Consider the following 14840-nt stretch of genomic DNA (forward strand, 5'->3'; position numbering starts at 1 on the left):
TTAAAGAATATGCCATATGTAGACGAAGTTACAGATGAAAACGTAGGCACAAATGGCTGTTTTTTCAACTCAATTTCAATAGTTTTTATTTCAACTATTAGTTTCTATAGCAAAACCTTGGCTTATCTATGCAAATGACCCCTTTCTGAATTCATAATTGTGTCTACTTTTCAGAAATGTATAGCTTTCTAAGATCCATTATTGGTTTCCCACCCATTTCTACCGCTAACTGGAAGGATGTTGAAAACAAAATAGGAAAAATAGGCTATGTCCCCGTAAAATGACAAAACTGTGTAGAAAAGTTTGGCTTTCTGACAAAAGTCTGCCTGTTCCTGAAAGCTGGTAAGATGGTGATTTTAGCACCACAAACCCTTCATTGATACCATTACCAGGGACAAAATCAAAAGCTTTCTTCTGCAGCACTTTTTACCCCACATTTCCCCCCAAAAATAAAATGTGCTGAATTTTGGCTAATTTCTTGATCCCTGCAGGGAATCCACAAACCCTTGGTACCTTTAGAATCCCCAGGATGTTGAAAAAAAAGAACAAACATGTTGTGTGAGTACCTTATGTAGTCAAAATGTTATGGTGGCCTATGACCGAACTACCCCAAATATCCAAAAACAGCTTAGCCCAGGGGGGAAAAGGCCTAGCAGCGAAGGGGTTAAATTGAACTGTAAATGTTGATTCACCAATTGCAGGTGTTGGCAGAAGTGGTGTTATTGGCCTGTCGACTACCAAAGACATCACACAGTTGAACTGTTTTCCCATGCTTAGCACCGGGAAAGTCCTCTTTTCACAGAAGGGTTTGGAAAAGGCACGGAGAAGGAAACATTCAAAGCATGTAGGGATTTTAGAATTAAGTTTACTTTTTGTTTGTTGTGATGTATTTATGTCCCGAGTCCAGGTTTAGCAAGGTCAGTGCCAGGGTTACCATTGGTGCACAGCAGGAAATTGTATGTGCACTTGTGGCTCCCCCAAATTGATGTCCACATATTGTACAGCCCTATATAATGCACTAACTTGATATGGGGAGAGGGCATTAGAAAGAGCTTGTGAACTGCAATTAATATGCACTAAATGCGATTTCTACATGGCCCAAAGGGAAGAATCATGAATGCCTAAGTGAAAAATCCCAAAATGTGCAGGATGCATGCTGGAAATGGGTAGGAAAAACAAAGTGGTCAGCCACCTGCATACACTGAATTAAATAGGATTTTCAAAGAGAGATAGTTAACACAGAATTCAGTTTAATAATAATAAGAAAAGAAAATTATTAATAAGGGGTCTGGTGAACTGGAAAACATATTTTGAATGTACTGACCTGACAAGCTTGATTGTGCTGAAGACAAGACTCCTCTCTTAGATGGGCTAAGTGATTCAGTGTGAAGTCTACGATTTTAACTCATCAGTCTCATTATTGGTTATATGGGTTTTAATTCATGAAACTCATTTTGAGTTTACCAATGAATCTGTGTATTTTAGGACAGGGCATACAGGAATTGTGCAATCTGAGATAGGGATTCCAACATTTAGTAAATGCTTTTCAGTGTGTAGCCTATAAATGTCCACATATATCACATCGTTCTTTGTGCTGGGATTAAACCTTCCACTGGGTAGTGTACTGTTTTAGCTACATATTTTCATTTTTAGGTCTCGCCTAGCATTAAAGTGCACATTCGCTGCTCACTCGGCGAGGCTTCTTGTAATCGAGGAGATTTCAGAAGTGGTGATTAAGCCCTGACCCTTTTTTTAATTGGTTTGCGTCATTGTGCGTGCTGAAAGCTGTCTTTCTATTGTAAAGGAGGCTTCTTAGTCCCTCCTTGTTACCGCCCTGCCTCCTTTTGGCCCCACCCACCCAGACTGGATCTTTTACTTGCGGCATTATCCAGTGTCCTTTAATTACTGGGTAGGCACTTTTTCCCACTAATCTCCTGTGGTCTCTGGGTTGTATCCTCCAAAGCTCCCCGAAGTCCTGTTTGTTTCCCTGCCGATACATCAGAGTAAAGAGCCCCCTGCTCCTTCTCCTGTGATAGCTCTGCCTGGATTACCCCGGATGGAGCACTGGGCGACCGTCGTCCGACCCCTGCCCAGCTTAGGCGCTGCTCAAGCCCAGCGGGAGTATTGGCCGGAAGATCCCACAGACTCCACCGATGCCGCTTGCCCACTCCGACCGGACCAAACAAAACCAATCAAAAGCAAGGGAAAAACGAACAGTAGGCTTGTAATTGCTTATGCCCGCAGTTGCTTCCCGCGGGTTTTGCCTGTCTAGCGAGATTGGTGTAGGATTGAAGCGTGTCGCTTCTCAGCCAGCCACCATGTTCTCCAAATCTTGTTCCGCAGAGATCCTTTTGTTGCTTGTGTTCATGAGTTGCAAGCAGTCGGACACTTTCCACCAATGCTCTAGCACCTAATAAGACTGTGCGTTTTATCTCGCACACCTTTAGCTTGGCCACACGCAAAGGCTTGACAATAAAACCTAACTAGGAGTCCAGCTTTGGTCCTCGTGCAAAGCATCAAAACACTAGTACCTCATCTGAGCGCAAACCCCTGCAGTGGAGTGTGATCCGTTTACAAATGCGCTACGTAAGGGGTGCGAAGCACTACAGAAAACTGTAATAATAGAATGCTGTAATGTGACTATTGCTCAATAAACTGCACGCCTTTCTGAGCACTGTTATCTGTTTCTGGGTAAAAGACCCATCAGCTTCTGCAAACCTTGATTTAGAAGTTCATGGAAATCGTTTCAGAGTTAGTGTCTCCCGTCTCCCCAGGTGAAGTGGAAAGTATCTTATGTATTTATGCGGTGTTCTGCACAGTAATTCTCGGCAGAAGTTTATCTCTGCTCAATGATGGGATAGTAATTGTTTCTCACATACACTCACATTTTCAATGTTGCTTGCGTTCATGAGTTGCAGTCCTGTTATAGCACCATGAGGTACGAACTGACATCAAAGAGCTGCATGCATACAGAAAGGCATGGGTTTATACTGAACCTTGTTGTTTTCTCAATCTTTTGCTATTGTGAGGTTTCTAAAAAGAGTTCCTGTGAGTAGTTATTAGTACAGACATCCCCTACCACTGAATTACGTTTTAAACCCTGACTTTGTATTCCTCCCAACCTTACACTCTTAACATATAATGCCTACTGTTGGTACCGGAGGTCTCTGGTTGGCACAGGTATGCACTTGTGACAAGCAGGGACCCTCAGCTCCACGTCTCGGCAAGGGAACTACTCCTTCGAATAACCCCTGCTCACCCTCTAGGTAGTGTGGCGCGAGCAGACAAGGCTAATCCTCAGGGCGATAGTAAGTTAAGCATTTATGATCACACACAGTAAACCCACTGACCCACCACAAATGGACACCAGTCGTGTAGTTGTATCAAAAATACGTATACTTTATATAAAAGATAGATTCAAGCAGGATTATCACAAGACCATGTAACGTTTGACGAGTTGAGGCCATCAGATTATAATAGGCAAGATTTAGTCTTTAAATTTTCGTTGTTCAGCAAGGTACGATGACAGGGAAATAAGAACGTTGTGGACCCTGGATCCGATGTGAACTTGGGACGGAGTTCAAGTGTACCTTGCTTGTGGAAGTCCGAGGTGTTTCAGGCGCGGCTGGTGAGGGCGGACTCCGAATGAGGCCGACGGTTCTCCAGAGGATCTCTCCGGCTCAGGTTCCCCTCGAGGTGCGAGGTGGAGGAGCAGGACTGTGGAGGGTTGCTGCGATCCGGAGTCGATGCAGCTCACTGGGCGAGGCGCCGTTCAGGCCTGCGGGGCGTACTACTTCTTAGCACGCCGGGTCGTACTCGTGGATCTGTGCGGGGCGTCACGTTCTACGGCAGACAGGTGCAACACCAAGCTTCCGGTACCACGGTACGGGGAGGCCTTTCTTGAGGTGCGGCACGGGTCTTGGTATGCAGGAGGGCAAAGCGAGACAGTCGGGTACGTTACGACGTACGGACCGTCCGAGGCTATGGAATGCGCTCCGTGCAGATTCCGGCGGGAGAAGATGAGAGGTGCACAACGCGCTCCGTTAGCGGCGAGGTGACAGGAGAGCGGGCGGCCCGGCACTGAAACAGAGAGCGACTCAGGCATGAGCGGGCTCTCTACGGCGGGGCGACCCAGCTCCGAGCTGTCACGACCTGGGAGGGGGCAAAGGCACCCGAGTCACAACTCCGGCGAGGGAATAAGAACTAAGGCCCAACAGCAGACGGGCACAAGCAGATAGAAACCAATGGTCCTGGGGTTCCGTTCAGGGGGCAAGCTCTCGATCAAGCCCTTGGAGATCGTTTCAGGCACAAGTCTACAAAGTCCTTTCTGGTCCTTTCCTCTCCGTTCTCAGCAAGGCACCGCTGCAGGCCAGTCTTACAGGATTCAGACCGGTTTCCGTCCTTCAGCTTCTCTTGGTCCTTCTAGTCAGGCAGAGGTTCGTCGTGGTCAAAACTGGATCTGATTTGTAAGGAGCGGAGCTCCAATATTTATACCGTGATTCTTTTGTCTTTGCAGGCCAGGGGGCCTGAGCCTAGTTCAACCCGGTTCTGGAGTACTCTGTTTACAGGAAGCTGCCGTCTTCTTTCAGAGTGCGGGCAGGGACATCAGACGCTCCGCAGGGGGACGGAGCCAGCATTGTGGTGGTGGAGCACAACTCTACTCAGAGTCAAGGACTACTCCGCCCACCCATCCTGGTGTAAGCACCCTATTCCCCACCTGGGGGTCCCAACTGTCCCCGGGAATCTCCCAGCCCTGTCACTCACACAAACCCAGACAACAGATACACATCCTGGCAGAGGCGGGCTAAATAGTTAGGCGCGCAAAGGCTATCTTTCTAAAAGTAGCATTTGCAAACACAGGATATTAAAATAAACCTTACTAAAGGAAGTATTTTATTATTCTGAGTTCAGGCATACTAAACTCGACATGCTACCGTGTTCCCTGAGTCTGCCGGGACTATAGCGTGTAATAGGTCCGAGGTAGCCCTTCCATAGTGAAGAACGAAAAGGGCGGTAATTCACTATGAGGACATGCCACACTTTAGGCTTGTCCTACCTTACGCTTCAATGCACCCTGCCCGTAGGCCTACCATAGGGGCGACAGATATGGAGGTTAGGGAAGGTTCAGGGACTGGCAAGTGTGGGCACTTGCGCAGTCAGCGTGACAGTACGGGACTGCACGCGGGGTCTGCAGTGGCGGACCCGAGTCATGTCTTACGAGGCCGCTTCTGTGGGTGGCGCAACCAGCGCTGCAGGCCCACTAGCAGTATTTGTATCTACAAGCCCCGGCACTCCTCGTTCACATTACTGGGGACTGACAGTAAACCAAATAAGCCAATCGTGGAGATCAATTGCACATACACTTTACATTGGGAGCACTTGCACTGCGGCACGGATTGGCCTTGGCGCAGTGCCCTGAGCATCGAACACCAGCAAAACATCTGAGGCACATCAGCAAAAAAGTGGAAGGGAGACTCACGCCAAGGTGCCAGGTCTAACACCTACCAATATGGGCAATATGTTTATTTATTAACGGAGTTTTCTATAGCGCAAAATAGACCCGAAGGTATCAGAGCGCTTCCCAAAGTTGGCATAGTCGTTTTAACAGTGTACTTCTCGGCTACATAAACGCAGTTTCTTGTAGTGTAATTTCCCTGCCTCACACCCCATCGGTGGCTTTTAGAGGCTCTCTCTTCTCAATAAAGCACTGGATGGGCTACACCAGCTGGTTTGTAATATGCAATGATGTTACCCTTAACCACGAGATCAGATTATCTATCAGGTGCCTCCCTTCTAGAGACTACTTTAATTGTTTGCGGTGAACTTAAGGCGTCACTCCTGCTAGTCAGTTTCTCTGCTTCCTTCTGTTAGTTGTTTGTAAGCCTCTGTATTTTCCAGGGTTTCATTGGTTTCCCTCTGTATGTAGATGGGGGTAATTAAGTGATTCAGGTCACCATGGACTGCATTGAAGTTTAGTGCTGGGACAGTTAATTTGCTTAACACACGCGCTAACAAGGACTTGTGACTGGAAAGTTTGGTTCCTAATCTCTGATCCTTAGTAACAAGGAGCCCATACCCCGCGCAACTCCTGCTGCTATAAATTGGGAAGTGGGACCAGGAGGAGATGGCCATCCACATAGCTATAAACAAGCATGTTGTTAGACCTGGCATCATTGGCGTGAGTCTCCCTTCCATTTTTTATGGATTGCCTCCTCTGTTTTGATACGTTTTTGCTGGTTATATGCTTTGGGAACTGTGCCACTGCTAATCAAGGCCACAGTGCAAGTGCTCCCCATGTTAAATTGATGTACGAATTGGTGATTGTATGATTGGGTTATTTGATTTACCTGTCAGCCCCTGGTACAGTGCACCATGTGTGCCCAGGGTTTGTAAATCAAAAGCTGACAGTGGGTTTGCAGCACTGTTTGTGCCACCCACAGAAGCAGTTTGTAAAGTGTATTTCAGGCCTGCCATTTGCAAGGCCTCTGTGCAGTCTGTGACTGCCATGTCGACTTGGCAAGTGCACCCACTTGCCAGTCTCTAAACCTTCCCTTTGCTTAATATTAGACACCCCTATTGTAGGCCCAGGGGCAGGGTGCATTGTAAGTATAAGGTAGGACATACTCTGATGTGTGTAGCATGTCCTAATAGTGAATTACAGCCATTTTCATTTTTTTCACTATTGAAGGCTACCTGTTCTCCATAGGCCAGAATGGGCAGTTAGATTATTACATTCCTATAATCCTAACTGACTCAGGGAACATGGTAGAAATTCGAATTTAGTATGCCTGGACTCAGAATAATAAAATACATCTTTTAGTGAAGTTGGTTTTAATATTCTGGGTTTGAAAATACCACTTTTAGAAAGTAGGTATTTTCTTGCCTAACTGTCCAGGCCTGCCTCTGCTAGGTACTTCGATGAGAACTTTGTCACATTTATCATCAACTTGAACTAAGTAACTTTTATCATCTTTAAAGCAATCTTAAGTGTAGTATTGTGGATTTTTGTCATTTGTGGTCTTGTGTTAAGTCTATATAAAGAATACCTATTTTTATAAAAACCTGTGTTGTGTTCATCTGTTGTGTTTTCACTGTATTACTGTGTATATCCACAAATTCTTAACACACTGCCTCTGAGATCAGCCTGTCTGCTCGTGCCAAGCTACCAAGGGGGTGACCAGGGGTTATTAAGGAGTGTAATCCCCTTATTCTGACTTAAAAGTAAGGGTCCCTATTTGGACAAAGGTGAATACCATTGCCAACTAGAGACCCCCTGATCTAACACATGTGCAATGCAATAGGTCTCGCATTTACGTGAGTTTGAGCTAATGACATTGCAAATAACAATGCCTTTTATTTTTGTTTTCATTTTCAAAACATAAATAAAAGGCATTTGTTTTACAATACTAATAGCTTACACTCGCGTAAATGCAAGACCTATTGCATTGCAAATACTTGTTCATCATGCACCCTTCAAATGTAACTCAGAAGATGTGAACACTTATTCTTTTGTTTATACATGAATTTGCCTACATGATGTACATACATCATTGCATGGCATATAAATATGTGATATATATATATATTTAATTCAGTATGACTACTTTATTTTAAGATATGTATGTTTCAGTAAATATTTTATAACGATAAAATGACTAGTATCAATGTTGATGCTGATAAGCTCATATAATAGTTCTGATGGACACTCATACAAAATTCCTAAAAGTAGTAGTTGACATAAGATGAGAGCAATTGCTGTTTGCAATAAGCCTACTTGATTTTTGGTGACATTCTGACCACAGTGCTTCACTTCAGAAACCATAATATGGGTAATTGTGTGGAGTTTGCTCATGTTTTACATATCTGCCCCAAATGGTTTGTGGCACTTTGTATATACATCATTTATGCCCTGCAAATACTAAGCAATACTGTAATTTTCTTTGTGTTTATTTCTAACTTACAACTGACTGAAACTTTTATGTGTGAGGCAACATGTTTGAATGTGTACTATTGGAAGGAACAGGCATTCCTTTCAAATCCACTCTCCCATCTGCCATCAGGAAGGAATAGGTGGTCCTATTTATCAAAGAGTGACAATAACTGGTTATTAAAATTCACGGTGCGAGCAGTGGTAGTTAATTTTGACCATTGTGAAAAGATCCTAAGATGTGGTGATAATATATTTTTATTTGTTTTATGGTTTTTATAAAACGCTATATGCCACTGACAGAACCTTTGAAGTATTTTCTTCTTACGGGGAGTCGCCCTGAAGACAAGCAGGCATTGATTGTGACTCACTCTGAGACGAATGAAGGGTTTCACGCCTTCTGTTCATGTGCACATAGATATGGCAGTGTTAGATATGTGACTGCTCACATAACACTAAGCTGGGCAGTGCAGAACTGGTGCTAAATTGTATATTTCTATGATTGAGGGACTTGGTGAAAGAGAGGGCAGGGAAGAGGTAAAAAATGTCACAGAACTGAGCATCTGTGAACGTGCCGAGAAAATACAAGTCATGGCTGTAGATAAAGGCGAGAGTCCACGGGGAATTTAGATAGAAAGAACGTCAAATATTTTCTAAAGGTAGCAATGATGCATGACACTGTTTATAACAGGTCAGAAGGTGATCAGCAGCACTTTTCACATTCTAATAGCAGGGGAACTGGGATTTGAACAGGCCATGCAATGGAGTTTATTGAATTTGCAGTTGCAGTATCCGGCTCTTAACACTGAGCGTGTAAAGAAAAACATGAACACTACCTGTGCCTTACAATTATCGGTTGAAAAAACGAGGATATCTCAGAAAGGTTAAAAAAGGAAGGCCGCAGTTGCTTGCCATAGATCTTTGTAAAGATCGTCTTTAATAACATTCAATAAGAAAAATGTGTTTAATATAATGATGATAACCTCTACAAATTAAAGATTATTACATAGGAAGAAAACACAGAATGAATTCAGTCAAAAATGTAAAGACCATTGGTTACAATAATGTTATTTCTTTCTATTCCGGTTTTTGATAAGAAATGCTTCATTACGCCGAAGCAGTCAACAATCTATCAACATGTTGATTTTAAGACAGAAAATACTTGTACCGTACCTTACTGCTTTATGGAAATAAATAATATAAATAACAACATAACACGATGCTAAATATCACACATGCTAGCTGACAACGTATAACAATGGATGCTGCTAAAATACTAGTTGTGGTCTGAGCCTACCCTCAAGGAGATGCAGTGGTTGCTCAAGTGAAATAAATACGCAGCCTTAGCTGTATTAGCACATTTTTAATTGCATAATACCTGACACAATGTGGCATTACAAATTATTCTACGGACACACCCTCCAACCTTAGTATGACATCAACACAAACATCACTGAGGGGACTAAATATCATATCGTCCATTGTTAAAGGGTCGGTTTCTCTATGTTGCTCGCAAGATCAGGAGGGACCAAAGAGAAATGCTTAAGGCCACACCAAACATTCTTTGTACCAATAAACTAAAAAAATGTGAAGAGCAAAAAAGATGTTCATTCTGCATCTCTGCCTTTTAAAACGTCTTCCTTCCATGTAAATGTTAGATCATTGCCAACATTTCAACCAATGGCATATATGTCACGCAAAATACAAAATAGTGAAATCATCATCCACACACTAAGGTGAGGGATGCGGCAGGTAGGCAGCTGGGGCAAGTGCTAGTTTTTGGCAGGTCTCTATTTACACTTCTCCTATAAATCAGGCCCTTAGTTCTGAGAGGAGATGTGTTGCTGTATTGCCTAGGTGGTAAATTGCTGTGTTATATTATCCTATGCTGATTTATAGAGCACACTATCACTAGGGGAGCATCCTGGTGCAGAGCAGACATGTCTAGGCATATCTCGGGCCCAGTGACACTACTCAAAAAGTCAGGTCTTCATAGACTTGCAGAATTCAAGAAGTAAGGAGGAGACTCATATGTGTAGCAGCAGGTCACTCTGTGCTGTAGGAGTGATGTAGAAGGCTCAATAATAGATCTTGGTTTCCCTACCCATGGGATTTTTACAAGTATGAGTGTGGAAGAGCAGATGTGTCTGGAAGGTTTGTGAAAGCAGATGCAATTGTTGAGGTATGCTGGGTCAGTGTTATGTAGGTCCTTGAAAGTGTGGGTGACGAGTTTGAATTGTGCTTGTTTGTGAATGGGAAGCCAGTGGAGCTCCTTAAGGTGTGGTGTGGGAAGTGGATAGAGATTCTGGCAGCCAGTTTTTAATGGTCTGCATTCTTCTGATGAGTTTTTTGTTGATCCCCGGAGTTCCCGTGGCCTAACTTCCTTGTGAGTAGATTTTAGAAATGGGGGTCTCTAGTTGGCAGAGGTAGGTACCTTTATCCAAATAGGGACCCTTGCTTCTGGTCAGGGAAAGGGGCATACACACTTTAGGTAACCCCTGCTCACCCCCTGGGTAGCTTGGCACAAGAAGACAGGATTATCCCAGAGGCAATGTGTAAAGTATTTGTACTCAAAACACACAGTAAAACAGTGATAACACAACAAATGGAAACCATATAGGTTTAGGAATAATAAAGTACATTTATCTAAACTCAACACGACCGAAACAACAGAACTCCAACATACATGTAATAGGAATATGACTTTTAAAAAGTTTCAAGCAACTGGGTCCATAGAAAACAATGGATGCGTGATTCTGCACAAAGTACCTGTAGATGTGTCAAAATTCGCAATGCAAAACAGCCGCAGTGAAGGGGAAGCTTCGAGAAACAAATAAATACATCAGTTCCTCAGTCCTTGGGGAGCTGATGCAACAGTTGATGCGTAGAATCTGGACTGTTGGGGATGTGATGTGTCGACTCCAAGACGGTTCTGGTCTGCGGGTGATGCGTCGGGAAAAATTGATGTACAGGTGTGATGTGTGGAAATCTGGGATGCGTCGTCGAATGATGCAGCGGTGACAAGCCTTGCTGCGTCGGTTTCTTCAGCCGTGATCCCATGATGTGTCGGTTCTTGCAGCCGCGACAGGCACTGCATCAGCTCAGTTGTGGCGTGGCGATGCGTGAATATTCTTCTTACACAGCCGTGCTGTGTCGGGAAAAACAGCTGTAGGAAGAAGGGGGACGCAGATTTTCGGGACAACGCCGTGAGGGCAACGGCCAGTCCCACTTACCTGTCCTGGGCAGCAGAACATCCACGGACCGGCAGAGACTCTCCTTCAGTGCCGTGAGGGCAACGGCGGCAGCTCCTTCCACGCCGGACCGGGCGACAGCGGGAAACTACACCTCCCAGCTGCCCCGGGGTCCGGCGCTCCAGCGGTGACGTCCGCTTGGCGCCCGGAGGCGCTACAAAGCGCAAGGAGCATCTCCCGCCCCGCATGACGCATGCAGGACACGCCGGGCTGAGCCCGGGCAGAGGGCGGGCCGTCTGTGGCCGTCCTGGGACGGCAAGGGACGGGACGGGCCTCCCCTCTAAGGTGTGCATATCAACATGGGTAAGCGGAAACTGCAAGTATCCTTGAATGGTGGGAGTGTTAAGGCTAAAATCCCACGTAATCTGACAATAGAAAGGGAGCAACCCAGATAATGCTCCAAAATACAGTCTATTGTCAGATTCTAATTTTGTGAATCAACTGCTCTAGGAGTCTATCTAGAATTGAGAATTTTCTCCCTTGAAAAAATTTAATCGATGTGGTATGAGGAAGACAGCTGGTACAATATAGGAACAGGTTGAATACATGAGATTTGTGGTTCTTGGTTTTAAATATATGCATATATAAAAACAGAAATTTGAGTAACATTGTGTGAATTAGGAGGGAATGTGTACATATGTCTTTTTAAATAATAATGAAAATGAAATGTCAAAGAATGGATAGAAAGTAAATATAAAATATTTCCTTCTTTCTTCCTCTCTTTTAAAGATCATTACAGTATAACCTTGTGGCTCCTGAAGAAGGCGTTTTTTGGAAACGCCGAAACGCGCGTCGAACAGAATTAGTTTTGCCACTTTTTATGTTTTTGTCAATATGTGTTTTTCTATATTTTGTGATTTAGAAGGAACTTTGGCTACTCACAGTTGAAGGTCTATTCCATTTGTTTAGTTGTATATTTTAAATACAAATTGGTATAGGAAGATTTTATGAATTGTGGGCTTCACTCACCTTGTTTTATTTACTGTAACACAATAAATTCTTTTTTGTGTTATATACATGTGTATTAACTCCCTCCTTTATTGTGTATTGTGTTTCACAAAAATTTTGTGTTTGATTGAATTTTGTATAATTAATTAAAATTTAGTATTATGCTTAGAAATGTTTTAATTCTATGTTTGTGATTATGTAAAATATTGATGAATATATATATTAGGTGATTTGTTTTCCTATCCAGCTGCCTGGTTGCTAGCTAATTGTTTTTACAAAGTGTTTATCCTTGTCGTCTGGAATCTTTATTCCAAAACAGGGGGTCCTTGTTAATTTGCACATCTGTGTCCTTTAAACTGTCAGTACGATGATGATGAAGGCCCTCTCAACTCATCCCCCCAACATTTTGAACATACCCCAAAGGGGGAAGCCCTGGAGGATCTCCTTTCATCTATGGATCTGTACGAACCTGGGTTCTCTAATAGGAATGACCGGGTGGTGACATTTAGAGCCAGGGAGAGTGAATCTATTATAGATTACATATTTATATCTCCGGGCCTTCTAGGCTATTTAACGTTTTATAATGCCGTTCCCTCCACGTACAGTGACCATAATCCTGTGGTCCTGGAGCTGGATCATAGTATCTCCTTTTTTAATAAACAGACCATCACAAAAGCTGTAAATGAGGTTAAACCTAAGGACCAAGGGAGGAGATTAAAGTGGAATAAAGTAATTCCCGATGAATTTTTTAATACTATTAGCGCGAAAGTGGGTCCTGAACTTAATGTATGCTCTGACCCCTTAAGTCAGTGGGGGGACGTAATTGCTTCCTATGAGACAATTTGTCTCCAAGTGGCCAAAGAATTTACAGTGAAAATCCGGCCCAAAATAACTCATGCTAAGGGCTGGTTCGATCGAAACTGTTCCAGAGCACATAACTTGCTTATACGGGCTCTCAAAAAGATTCCCCGGGACAAACTGCAAGTTATGCAGCTAAGGAAAGCTTACAAATCCACAGTGCAGGCCCACAAAAACGAAATCAAAAAGGATGCCTGGGCTGCACTGATGGACAAGGCAACTATAAAGGATAGTTCCAAATTTTGGGCAATAGTTAACAATCCGCTGTTTTCAGGTGCTGAGAACGGCGTATTAGAAATTAATATCTCTGAAAGGGACTGGTTAAACCATTTTGAGGCAATCTATGGGAGTAATTTGGAGATTGAAACCTTTGAGGGCCCTCCCATTAATCCGACCTGGCTATCACTGTCTTTTACTAATGAGGAGGTTGAGAAGGCGATAGAGGGTACTGCTGGCCATAAGGCCCCTGGCCCCGATGGTGTGCCCCCCAATTTGTATAAGGCTAATCCCAAATACTGGGCCAAAATACTTACAAACTTCTTCAATACATCATTAGTAACAAGGTCCCCAGCAACATGGTCCTGTTCAACCATCATCCCTGTGTTTAAAAAGGGCCAAAGGGGGGACCTCAGATGTTATAGGCCAATATCCTTACTAGATTCTTCTATCAAAATTTTGGGGAAAGTTATATTGGCGAAAATAACAGACTGGGTTGTAGAGAATTACATTTTATCAAACGCCCAATATGGTTTTCGAGCTGGAAGAGGCACGGAGGACCAGTGCCTCAATTTACACTTAATTATAAATAAATACACGGTGGCAGCCAAAGGATCAATCTACCTGGGTTTCATGGATTTGTCCACAGCCTTTGACCTAGTTAATAGGTCAAGGCTGTGGACCATACTACTGGACCTAGGGCTGGACTGTTCACTGGTGTATTTTCTGTCTGAGCTTCATAGGGACCTGTACGCGACAATAAGAATGACACAGGAGGGGAAATGCACGGCCGGGTTTAAGTCAGGCAGAGGGGTGCGCCAAGGGTGCATCCTGGCCCCTATGCTCTTTACCTTATATATTAATTCCTTGGAAGACTCACTGGTAATGGCATCCCCTGATACTCCGCGTATGGGAGGAACGTCCATCCCAGTACTCCTATACGCGGACGACGCCGTTTTATTGGCACGGACACCTCTTGGCCTACAAAGATTGTTAAATTCCTTGGGAGAATTTATGAAATCCCTGGATCTAGTCATTAATAACGGTAAATCACACGTCATGACACTGGGCTCTAGTAAATATAGCACCAAAACCTTCTATTGTAATGATTGTGCGATCTCCAGGGTGAAAGTTTTTACGTACCTGGGAGTTGTGTTCGACGACAGAGGTTCCTGGGGCCCACAACTTACCACCAAAGTTAATGCGGTGAGAAAGTCCTCTGCCGCGATCCTAGGTTTTTCTAAACGGTTAGGGGGGAAACCGTGTGAAGCAATTTTATCCATCTACAAAGCCAAGTCTATCTCTATTGCAAGATGTGGGGCTGGCATATGGGGGTACAAACAACCTGAGCCTATTCAGACAGAGGAAAATAAATTCCTCCGTGCCCTCTTAGCTCTCCCCCAATCAACAGCTACCTTTTCCGTCCATCAAGAGCTAGGGATGGGCTATATTTCAGACATCATAAGCATAGCCCCTATTTTATTATGGATGACAACATGGTTGAACCCTAAACTCACCCTGAATCATGAGATTTTAAGAGATTGCCTGAAATTGGAGAAATCTAAGGAAATCTTTTATTAAAACAACTGCTAGGGAGTTGGGGCGCCCGGAGATCTTTACTAACCCGGAGGGTCTGTTAA

This window comes from Lissotriton helveticus, chromosome 2_1 (assembly GCF_964261635.1).
Source record: "Lissotriton helveticus chromosome 2_1, aLisHel1.1, whole genome shotgun sequence".
In the NCBI taxonomy this organism is placed as follows: Eukaryota; Metazoa; Chordata; class Amphibia; order Caudata; family Salamandridae; genus Lissotriton; species Lissotriton helveticus.